Genomic DNA, 11,954 nt, shown 5'->3' with positions numbered 1-11,954 from the left:
TGTTGGTAAGCGCATAACTCGAGAACGGCTGAACCGATTTCGATAATTCTTTTTTTATTATATTCCCTGAAGTACGAGGATGGTTCTTATGTAGAGAAAACGTAAACATGTACCACGGGCGAAGCCGGGGCGGACCGCTAGTCTAATATAAAAATGAATCGCAAAATGTGTTGGTAAGCGCATAACTCGAGAACGGCTGAACCGATTTCGATAATTCTTTTTTTATTATATCCCTTGAAGTACGAGGATGGTTCTTATAGCTAGAGAGCTAGTTAGTTTAGTTTTAGTGCAGTGGCAGTGTAAATGTTGTTGTTGAGGTTATGTAAATTTAACACTTTAGTTAACTACCAAGATATAAAGAAATGAGGATAGGACACAATAACTATTGGTTGAGGTATTTATAAACTCATAATATACTTTTAAAAAAATTTCTAGAATTAAATTAGAACAGCTGATTCAAAATAGCCTAAAAAATCTTAATAATAATAATTACGCTTCACAGCAAGAAGAAATGTACCATATGTACCCGCACAAAGTCGATATTGTGTTGCCTACCGTTCGACTCAATGGCTAGGGTTGTAACTACCTTTAATAATTATTACCAAACTAATAAACCGAGTGATGCGAAATAACCATAATTCTTTTAGAGTTTGATAAAATGATCAGGCAGGTATTTTCTTTAATCCTCTGAATTCTCGGTTACTAAATTGTATCGTTGAAATTATTCTTAATCGCGTAAATTTAATAAATAATCATATGGAAAACACTTTTCATTTGTTTTTTTACTTTCACGCCCAACTACTATACAATAATTACGTTGTTTCGGTATTTTGACGAGAAAACGCAGGAAACATCCGTTGTATCATTTTAGATAGATTGTATATTTTGTATCTGTAGAATTGAAATCAAAGCTATGTATATGTTGTCTCCATTCTTTTCTTATCGGATTGTTGATCCCAATGCGAATGCGTCACTTAAATTTTATAAAAGACAATTAAGAACATCAAAAATAAAGTGATACGTAAATATTTCACAGTGCAATATATTATGTAATTAATAATAATTATATATTTATGAAAAAATAATTACATCAGATTTAATAATAGCAATTGTTTTGAATGTACATAATATGAATAAATGATTACATCATAATAGTAATAATCACAATTGTTTTATTTCCCATTTGTTGCAACCCTAGCATATTTTCATGTAGCAGCAGAAGTACCTACACTGGCGGCGCGGCGGCATCGTGCGACATCAAAGGCATTGCCTTACTAGGTAAGTTTATAATGACTCATTTCTTTTATTATATAATTTACGTTTTACTTTTACAGAATCCGATTCAATGGATTATGAAGACGAGTCACACAACGCCATACGATAGTGATGATGAATGAACATTTCAATAAATGCATGCGTGTTTTTTTATGTTGTTTTGTAATTGTTAATTGTTTCTTAAATAAAGAAATAAACTAAATATTTAAATGATGATTTGTTATTTGCAACACAACTTTATATTTGAGATTCTTTACAAATGTATATTTAGTTTTGTATCATCAAATTTATAAATTTTATTCCATAGTTTTCAAAATTAAATGTAAATGACCATAAAAACATTAATAAAGTAAATCATTGATGTAAGGTCAGGGAACGTAATACATATATACATCTGACCATGTAGAAGCTAAGTCTTGTTGACTGCTGAAGTCTGTAAAGTTTTGTTGTCTGCTGAAGTCTGTACGCAATGAAAATGTCTGCCGTTTCGAAAATAAGTTTTTAAGACCCTAATAAATAAAATATATGAATGGCAGATCTGGTCAAATACTTTCAAAATTGTATTTTTTTCAGCACTTTCATAAGTGTCTGCCAGAATGTTATCCGCGTGATAATGGTCTGCCATTGTTATTTTCCGATAGTAATAATAATCTATTTTCAAATATCAAAATGGCAGACGTGGTCAAATGGTTTCAAAGTTCGCCAAAAATTTCCACCTGTCTTACCTAAGCGCGCGCCCCGTCCACCACTCTGGGCTTAGTGACTCCTCATCTCATGTATAGTAGGTATAGGGGAATCAACACACAAAAATCCAGGTCTGGTCAAATACATACAGGTAGCTTTGCGCTAGCTCTCTAGCTATTACTTCTTATGGAGAGAAAACGTAAACATGTACCACGGGCGAAGCCGGGGCGGACCGCTAGTAAATAATAAAATAATAAATAGTGTATTAGATTTGTTATTGTATCTTGTATACCTACGAATAATTATTCTTACGTCTTGTTGGGAAATGTTCAAATACCTACCTATTGAAATAATTTACTGTTACAAATCATTAGTGTTATTAGTTTTGAGTGAATAGGCATGGATCAGAAATTCAGAATATAATATGCTACTAACTACTCAAATACATACATGTTTACACAACAAACACCACTGACCTCTATAACTATAAGTTATAGAGGTCAGTGACCGTCAGTGACAAACACTATGGATACCTACGCTCGCGAATGCAAATTCGGTGATTTACTAATTATTGATACCTAGTCATTGAATTCGTTTTGAAATAGCCTGTACTTTGTAATTTTTAGTGTTATAGACATTTATAAAATGTGGTGCTCATTTTTTTGTAATAAATCATCCCGAACGCTATTGTATTTTCGTTGTTTTATTTCAAGTGAACACCTATACAATTTTGTCACGAGCCGCCTCTGGCCTCTGGGTGAAATAAACAAGTCAAATGATTTTTGTTCTAATTGTATTTTGGTAGTAGTTTGTTTAGAATTTACATTACCATTGTTTAATTTTTATTTTGTATTTGCAGTAAAATAAAAAGATGAAAAACTTCATTAGGTATATTGTACGACACCTCACTCTGAATCGCGCTAGCGAAATTTTTTCGTTACAGAGCACATATACAACTTTCGGACAATCTTCATTGAGGCCGGCCGGCAAATCGAGTATGTCGAGAAACTTCACTTATTCGATGGAGGTATTCTACCTTCCTTCCTCCACAGTTGTGGGACCCCGACGTGCATTGAACACGCAGCTTTCTGATACTAGTAGCTAAAATCAAAACCACAGATATGTCTGTGATCAAAACCATAATAATATTTTTACCTATTATTTTACTAAAAGTCGAGTGCATCGAAATCGTAAATATGTTTTTCACCTTCCTGGTTTTTTTTCCATAGTAAATAGTGTTTTTGATTTGTTGTTGTATGAATAATTATTCTTACTTGTTATGAAATGTATTTTGAAATAATTTACTTTTACAAATCATTAGTGATATTAGTTTTGAGTGAAAATGCTTGGATCAGCATAATATCATATTTGCTACTTCAAATACATGTTTTGATAAAAAAAAACAATAGTGTAATGTAGGTAATAAAATAAAACTGCGTTTTATTGTAGGTAATCAATTTTGACATTATTTATTTCCCAAAATTACAATAAAATAGTTTACGCCAACAAATATAACTTTTATTTTTATAACAATCCTACTTCCTACTAATGCGAAAGTTTGTGAGGATGTGTATGTGTGTGTTTCACGCAAATACTACTGAACCGATTACAATGAAATTTAGCACACATATAGAACGTAACTTGGACACATTGAATAGGTTTTATCCCGGAAACCCCACGGGAACGGGAACTATACGGGTTTTTTTTTTGAAAATGCGGGCGGAAAGCTAATCGTTCATAATAATATAAACCGTAGCAGGTGGCGTTTTGAAGTTTTGTCTACCCATACAGAAAAATGAAAACCACAGGAGATTGCCCAAGTGACTATGGCACTTGGTATCGCAATCAAACTTATTGTGTCAAGATGAAATATAGCTCAATTTAAAGCTTGATGTTAGTACTTTTAGATATGATTAAAGTTTTTATGTAAATAAGCCGCAGTTCGCGACAATAAAAATAAAACAATAGTTTTATTCAACACTTCAAAAAACTACTTAATCGAGTTTAAACTAACGATGAACGTTAAGTTTTACATTTATTACATAGGTAATATTTTAATTTACAAGACAAATGTGAAAAGTAAATCGTAATTTAAACATTATTTCAAAATAACATCGAACAATGCGTCGAACACATTCATTTGACATTTCAAATAGAAACTATGACATATGACGTTTGCAAGAGAGATAGATATAGGTATGTGTCAAAACAAAACTTTTACTTTTATTTCTATTTATTCGGTATAATTACAACTTAATAGTGATAAATATGATCATTATAAATACAAATAGGAATTAACAATATCACGAACACGTGACACAACTAGTATTTTACCGATTCCATACGTAGTCATACATGTTTCAAAAGAAAAACTTTTACTTTTACTATTATTTCAATTTATCCGGTTTAATTAAGACTTAATATTGATACATATGATCATTATAAATACAAATAGGAATTAACAATATAACGAATACGTGGCACAACTAAAATTTTACCGATACCACCCGTGGTCATTCTCCTTTGTGGGTCATTTGTAACAGGATGGCGGTTCTACAGCGAAAAAAGAAAAATGATGGTCAGAACGCTGATACCGGATACCTTAAGATACTGTAATATAAAATATTACTAGATTAGATAAAATATTATAGGTAGTATCTTCACCGTGTGTGACGCGCTTTACATTCACGCCATCTAGAGTTAAATCTTTATCATTTTTGTATACGTCTGTGTGTGTAAACGACCCTGTATGCAATGACAGATGTTAAAACGCATAATTTTACCGAATTGGGTGGATTTTAAGGCAATGATATAACATATTTCAATAAAATATAATATTCAGTAACCGCCATGACTATTCCTAGGTTTGATGACTATTCCAATTACGCAAAAACTCAAATAAACTAGAAATGTAGAATTCAGCGCCATCTAGCGGGATATTGGCTGGGAACAGATCGTTGCAATCACCTTAACCGATTTAATTTCAGATATAGGTATGTAGGTAGGTAGGTTTATTTCATGAATAAAATTAAAGCGTTTGTTTTTATTAAGCTGCGCTTGATGTTTATTGTTTGTAGATAAACATTTAAAATTAACAAAGTAATGTTGGATTTATCTGTTACTATGCTATACCGGGTAAAATAATGATATTTGAAAATGATGATGTTAAATAATACCACAGATAACAAATATAATATAATACCTACTATGATAATACTTAGAAATAACATGGAACTATTTATGGTTTCGAAGTGTTATCGATTTTGTAGTTTTGGCATCACATTCTATATTTAATTATAAAGTTTTAAACTAATTATATTATGTAATGACTAATATCTCCCTTCCTATCCCCTATTAGTTATTACCTATGATAAGGTATCTACGTACCATAGATAACAACTTTATTAAACTGGTGGTAAGTAGTAGAGTCGAGTTATGATTAAAGTATGATACATCATACAGCTCCTGTATATTATCACTACACCCCAGTGAGCAGACACCCACTATTTGAGCAGAACGGCCCCATTAGTAGTGGAGTGACGTGCATCAGTGCATATTAACGCCACAACGCTCTGTTACGCAGCTTTCATATTCCATGTCTGTTTCTTCACGCTATTAGCTGTGCTCGAGTGAACTATGATATTTATGTAACCTGCTACGACTTCCCCTGGCCTTTCACCTAAGGATAATAACCGATATTAGGGTGGCCCTCATTTTTGCGCTAGAATCTATGTTGTAAAATTAACTTACGTTATGTCTGCCAATGTTATATAAATGTAAAATGATGCTAATAAACAACCGATTCATAATACAATGTAAGCCCTCCCAACCTTTCATAAGATGACATTAATTATAAAATCTGATAACTCTCGGTTATATAACAGCGGCGGACGGCTATTATTTCGTTAAAATCTTTGTGCGAATCGCAAAATACCGTCACGTGTTGGAAGCCACGTGAGGTTGGTGAGATGTAACATTTTACATTAAAATCACATTTTATGTCGTGCTGGCCACTATGGGTTATTACTGCTATGATTTAGCACTTCTTTTGTCGTCGGGGAGACAAATTAGCACGTGTTAGGTACGTACATTATTGGCGGAAAAGCTCGTTTAAAGAATACTTGAAGACCGCCGTCGTCATAAATAATTTTGTTGGTGGTTAATTTACCATATAAGAATGTTTGATGATTCTGATGGTCGTTGTTTGCATGGACTGAAAGAAAATATCAGTAAGTATACAGGGTGTAATCGTTAAGTGTGCACAGGCGATTTTTCCGTAAGTATTACAGATAACAAAAAAACTTTAAACTGATATCGAAAGTACTTAACCTAATGAGTAAAATGACCGTAATAAATTTTTAAAAATAAATCGAGAAATATCAAAAAGATTATCTGTAAACCCTCCCATACATTAAGTATGAAATATGAATATCCCATATACATTTAATATGAAAGATTTTAGCTTTTTTTTTCTTTTTTGGTTTTCTGCTTTAATTACTTCGCAAATTCGAAGTGGCATTTTCCACGCTCTTTCCGGACATTTTCACGCATTTTCCGGATATTTTCTGGAGATTTTCCGAGCATTTTCCGGGCATTTTCCCACGCTTTTTTCGGACATTTTCACGCATTTTCCAGATATTTTCCAGATATTTTCCAGGCATTACCCAGGCATATTCCACGGATTTTCTAGGCATTTTCCCGCCTTTTCCGGACATTTCCACGCATTTTCCGGATATTTTCCAGACATTTCCATGGCATTTTCCGGGAATTTCCCAGGCATTTTCCGGGGTTTTGCCGAGCATTTCCCTGGGATTTTCCGGATGTTCCCCTGGCATTTTCCAGAGATTTTCCAGGCATTTTCCACGCATTTCCCAGACATTTTCCGGACATTTCTCAGGCATTTTCCGGGGATCTTCCAGGCATTTTCCGGGGATTTTCCAAGCATTTCCCGGGGATTTTCCGGATGTTTTCAAGACATTTCCGGACATTTCCCTGGCATTTTTAGGGGATTTTCCAGGCATTTTCCACGCTCCTCCCGGACATTTTCACACATTTTCCGGATATTTTCCGGACATTTTCACGCATTTTCCGGATATTTTCCAGGCATTTTGCACGGTTTTTCCGGAAATTTCCACGAATTTTCCGGATATTTTCCAGACTTTTCCGAGCATTTCCCAGACATTTTCCGGTTATTTTCCGGGAATTTCCCAGGCATTGACCGGGGATTTTCCGAGCATTTCCCGGGGATTTTCCGGATGTTTTCCAGATATTTTCCGGACATTTCCCAGGCATTTTTCGGGGATTTTCCAGGCATTTTCCACGCTCCTCCCGGACATTTTCACACATTTTCCGGATAATTTCCGGACATTTTCACGCATTTTCCGGATATTTTCCAGGAATTTTCCGGAAATTTCCACGCATTTTCCGGATATTTTCCAGGCATTTTCCGGTTATTTTTGGGAATTTCCCAGGCATTTTCCGGATATTTTCACATTTTCCGGATATTTGAACATTTTCCGGATATTTTCCAGGCATTTACCAGTGATTTTCCACAGTTTTTCCGGAAATTTCCTCGCATTTTCCGGATATTTTCCAGACTTTTCCGAGCATTTCCCAGGCATTTTCCGGGAATTTCCCAGGCATTGTCCGGGGATTTTCCGGATGTCTTCTAGACATTTTCCGGACATTTCCCTGGCATTTTTCGGGGATTTTCCAGGCATTTTCCACGCTCCTCCCGGACATTTTCACGCATTTTCCGGATATTTTCCAGGGATTTTCCGGAAATTTCCACGCATTTTCCGGATATTTTCCAGACATTTTCCAGGCATTTTCCGGTTATTTCCCAGGCATTTTCCGGTGATTTTCCTAGCATTTCCCGGGGATTTCCCGGACATTTTCCAGACATTTACAGGCTATGTCAGGATAATGCCTGGAAAATATCTGGAAAATACCCGGAAAATGCGTGAAAATGTCCGGAAAATGCGTGGAAATGCCTGGGAATGTCCGGAAATTTCCCGGAAAATATCCGGAAAATGCGTGAAAATGTCCGGAAAAACGTGGAAAATGTCACTTCAAATTTGAGAAGTAATTAAAGCAGAAAACCAAAAAAAAGAAAAAGAAAGCTAAAATCTTTCATATTAAATTTATAAGGGACTAGCAATGCCCTGCGGTTTCACCCGCATAGATAGCGATATCGTTACAGTGAAAAGTCTACTATAGGTCGGACTATAGGTTTAATTTTTAATCACATGAAAATCACCTTTACCCCGTCCCGCACTACGGCCTTTTTTTTTGTTTTAGTGGGGAAATCTTTCATAGATACCCACGGCCTCCGGGGGAGGGGGTTTTGTCGGATTCCTACCGACCAAAACCCCACTGTGTTCCGTCAAGACGCATATTGGTAGAATTCCTCCGTGACCCCGCACTACGGCCTGCTCGAACAGTATACCTACTATTTTCTGTAGATTGACACTTTTAAAAATTCGTTATATCTTTTGAATGGAATATCCAATTCTTTTCATTTAAAAAGTATTTTGCTGGTATTGAAACAGTCTATAATAAAACATCATTAAATGGGATAAGGATTAATATATATGTGTATGGATAACATGGTTTACTGACGGCGCTTCTATTTACTTTGAAAACGTAAAAAAGTTGTTGTAGTAACATAACTACTGAAGATGGACATATGGTATTGCGGACTTTCTTGTAGATATTGATCCATTCTATAATACCGTAGAACATTTTTTTGTTCTATCTTCAATAGATTCCGCAGCGCACGCGATGACAGAAGTTTTATTGAGGATTTTTTTACACCTTGGGTTACATTATTGCATTTTTGGTAAGGATCTCTAATTTTTTTGAAAATGTAATATAGCCTATGTTGCTCAGTAAAGATGCAGCTTTCTAATGGTGAAAGAATTTTTGAAATCGGTCCAGTAGTTTTTGCGTGAAAACCATACATACATACATACATACATACTTACAAACTTTTCCTCTTTATAATATTAGTATAGATATTCATATTTCATACTTAAATGTATGGGAGGGTTTAAAGATAATTTTTTTGATATTTCTCGATTTATTTTTAAAAATTTATTACGGCCATTTTACTCATTAGGTTATGTACTTTCGACATCAGTTTAAAGTTTTTTGTTATCTTTAATACTTACGGAAAAATCGCCTGTGCACACTTAACGATTACTCCCTGTATAATATTTCGTTTAATAATAAAATAATAATAAAACACATTTATTGTCAGAATCACATAAAGATATACATTTACAAAGGAAAAACAAAGGAAATAAAAGAAAAATTCTAAAAATAAAAGCATCTTATTCCTGAGAAAACAGTTGGTAATGTGGCAGTGAGTGACCTGACAAATGGAGCCAGCTCAGTTTATGATGGCAAGGTGATTAATACCTTACCACCACTGATTTTCAGTGACCCCAAGTGACTATTGGAGTTTCAGTTTAGAGTTGTATATAGGGATAATTTAAAATGAGTATATTATGTGAGATATATTTCCAATAATAAGATAGATACTAATAAATAAATAAATACATCAGTTAAAACATGTAATATAGGTAGATATAATATCAGTAGGTATGTAATTATGTATATAATGTAAATAAATAAAATGAAATTATGTATACAATGTTAATAATTATAATGATAAATAGGCAGAAAGTAAATGCGTATATAGTATTATGTTATATTATAACCGGTAAATAAAATAAATATTTAATAAAGTTTATGTGTAATTCGATACAAATGCACTAAGGGTTGGAACAGGATTTTAAAATATGTTTCCGGTATTGGGAACGAAAATTATTAATATTTGTCAAATTGGTTAATGGAGGCGGAATGTTGTTCCAACACTTAGTGGCATTGTATCGAAAGCTACCCTTGAAAGCTGCTGAGTGGTGCTTGGGTATGGACAGTTTACAGTTTGCAGACCTGCAGTTTACCTATTTTGTTAATGATTGAAGCACGTTGGTTTCTCCTATAGTCAATCAAGCGTTCTTTTTATACTATGCAGATAGCTAAAGGCGAAAAAATAATATTATATCAATTACTACCATTGAGGTATTTACCAGATTTTGTGGCGCGCCAGCGCTTGTTATCCATGTGTAGCAACTAGCGTCTTGTATAACGTCACTTGCAAGTTGTGAATCAATGAACACACGTAGGCCCGAACCAAGTGATCGCTATGTACCTAAGTTGCGTCGACTTTTTGTTTTATAAAATTTAGTAAAATACTTACTTTATATTTATTTGATTTTATCAGTTATTAATATTTATTAAATTTAATCGAAAATTGCACTGATTGCAATAGCACTTCATGTTCAAGTATAATCTTTTCGCTTATTTTAAAAAAGTATGCGCCGTCAAGTAATATTATATTATGTTATATTAAAGAGGTATAAATTATCGTATTACATGCTTCAGCAGTTGTGATCAGTAATTATAGAGCCAGGCATCACGACCAATTAATCTACCTATTGTGGACTGTATGTAGGTTGATGAAAACTCAGTTTCTTCCTTGATAGCTTTTATTCCTCCAAACTTGATCTCAAATTTACAACAAAATCTCACTTTATTTAAACAATTTACAATGGTATAATAACATAGGTGGCTAAACAGCCGTGGGAAACGATATTGCGGGACGGAAGCACCCCCGCCGTCGCCTACGCGCGCGCCGTCGACTACCGGGTTTAGTTCCGGTTCCGCGCGTTCAACGCGAGCCGGACGCCTCGTTGTCTGGCCGCTCGTCGCTCCTCAACAGCTCTCCCCCCGGCGTAGCATGCGTAGCCTCCTTGGCCACGACGACGAGCTTGCTTACAGGTCTTCTAAACACGCCGCTCCTTGTTCGTACCTCTGCCACCCGCACAGCGCCATCGGGGCCGGCATGAGTGCGCACTACGACACCCATCGGCCATGTGTTGCGGGGCAACGTGTGGTCTATGATTACAACCACGTCGCCTTCCAGTACGCGCCTTGCTGTGTTTTGTGGCTCGCCGCGTGGTACCAGCGTGGGTAAATACTCTTTCACCCAGCGGTGCCAGAAATGATTCGCGAGCGCTTGACTCGCTCGCCACATCTGCCGGTCTTGCACGTCGCATTGTGTCGTCGTAGGTAGGCCCGCCGATGAGCCCAACAGGAAATGGTTAGGCGTAAGCGCCTCCGGGTCGTGCGGGTCGACGCTCACATGCGTCAACGGTCGTGCGTTGACGGAAAACTCGGCCTCCGTAAGTAGCGTGTGTAGTAATTCCTCGCTGGGGGCCCTCTCGTGAAGCGTAGCGCCGAGCGCCGTCTTGATGGAGCGTACTAGCCGCTCCCACGCGCCGCCTTGATTCGGCGCGCCCGGCGGTATGAAACGCCACTCGGTGCGGTGTCGCAACGCTTCTTCGCTCAGTGCCGCTGCCCACTCGCCGTGTGCTTTCTTTAATTCTTCACTGGCGCCTTTGAAGTTAGTCCCATTGTCAGAGTAAATGAGACGCGGCCAGCCTCTACGCGCCGCCATACGTCTTAGCGCCATGATTGCGGAGTCGGTAGACAGCGATGCGACGATTTCGATGTGTACGGCGCGTGACGTGAGACATGTAAATAACGCGCCCCACCGCTTTTCACGCCGTCTTCCAATTTTCACTTGCATTGGTCCAAAATAATCCACTCCACAGTTAGTGAAAGGTCTGTGAAATGCATCTAATCGTGCGCGAGGCAAGTCCCCTTTGGCTGGGACTTGTGGTTTCGTACGTCGCACTTGACACAACGCGCAGCTTCTCGCGACGGCACGTACTGTTGGTCGCAAGTGTATGATCCAATACAATTGCCTTAGGTCGTTGGTCACACGCTCCCTATTTGCGTGTCCCGCTGCGCAGTGTTCTTTTAGAACTAGCAGTCGTGTGACTCGATGTCGGCCGTCTAGAATAATCGGTCGCTTCGTTTCGACCGGCGCCGTAGCCGCGTCGATGCGCCCTCTCACTCGCACG

General features: G+C 36.7%; 1 long non-coding RNA gene across 1 annotated transcript; it reads left to right on the top strand.

Moving 5' to 3' along the window:
* LOC149490094 (uncharacterized) lies at positions 1-1,485 on the top strand. The gene is made up of 2 exons (XR_016318384.1): positions 1-1,278; positions 1,335-1,485. It is a non-coding gene; the product is annotated as an uncharacterized LOC149490094 (long non-coding RNA).
* Positions 1,486-11,954: the final 10,469 nt, after the last annotated feature.

This window comes from Colias philodice, chromosome 3 (genome assembly GCF_061535455.1).
Source record: "Colias philodice isolate Cphi_HAF_F1 chromosome 3, ilColPhil1 Martin Lab GWU primary, whole genome shotgun sequence".
Lineage (NCBI taxonomy): Eukaryota > Metazoa > Arthropoda > Insecta > Lepidoptera > Pieridae > Colias > Colias philodice.
The sequence above is the reverse complement of the archived record's forward strand: the minus strand, read 5'-3'. Positions and strand labels throughout refer to the sequence as shown.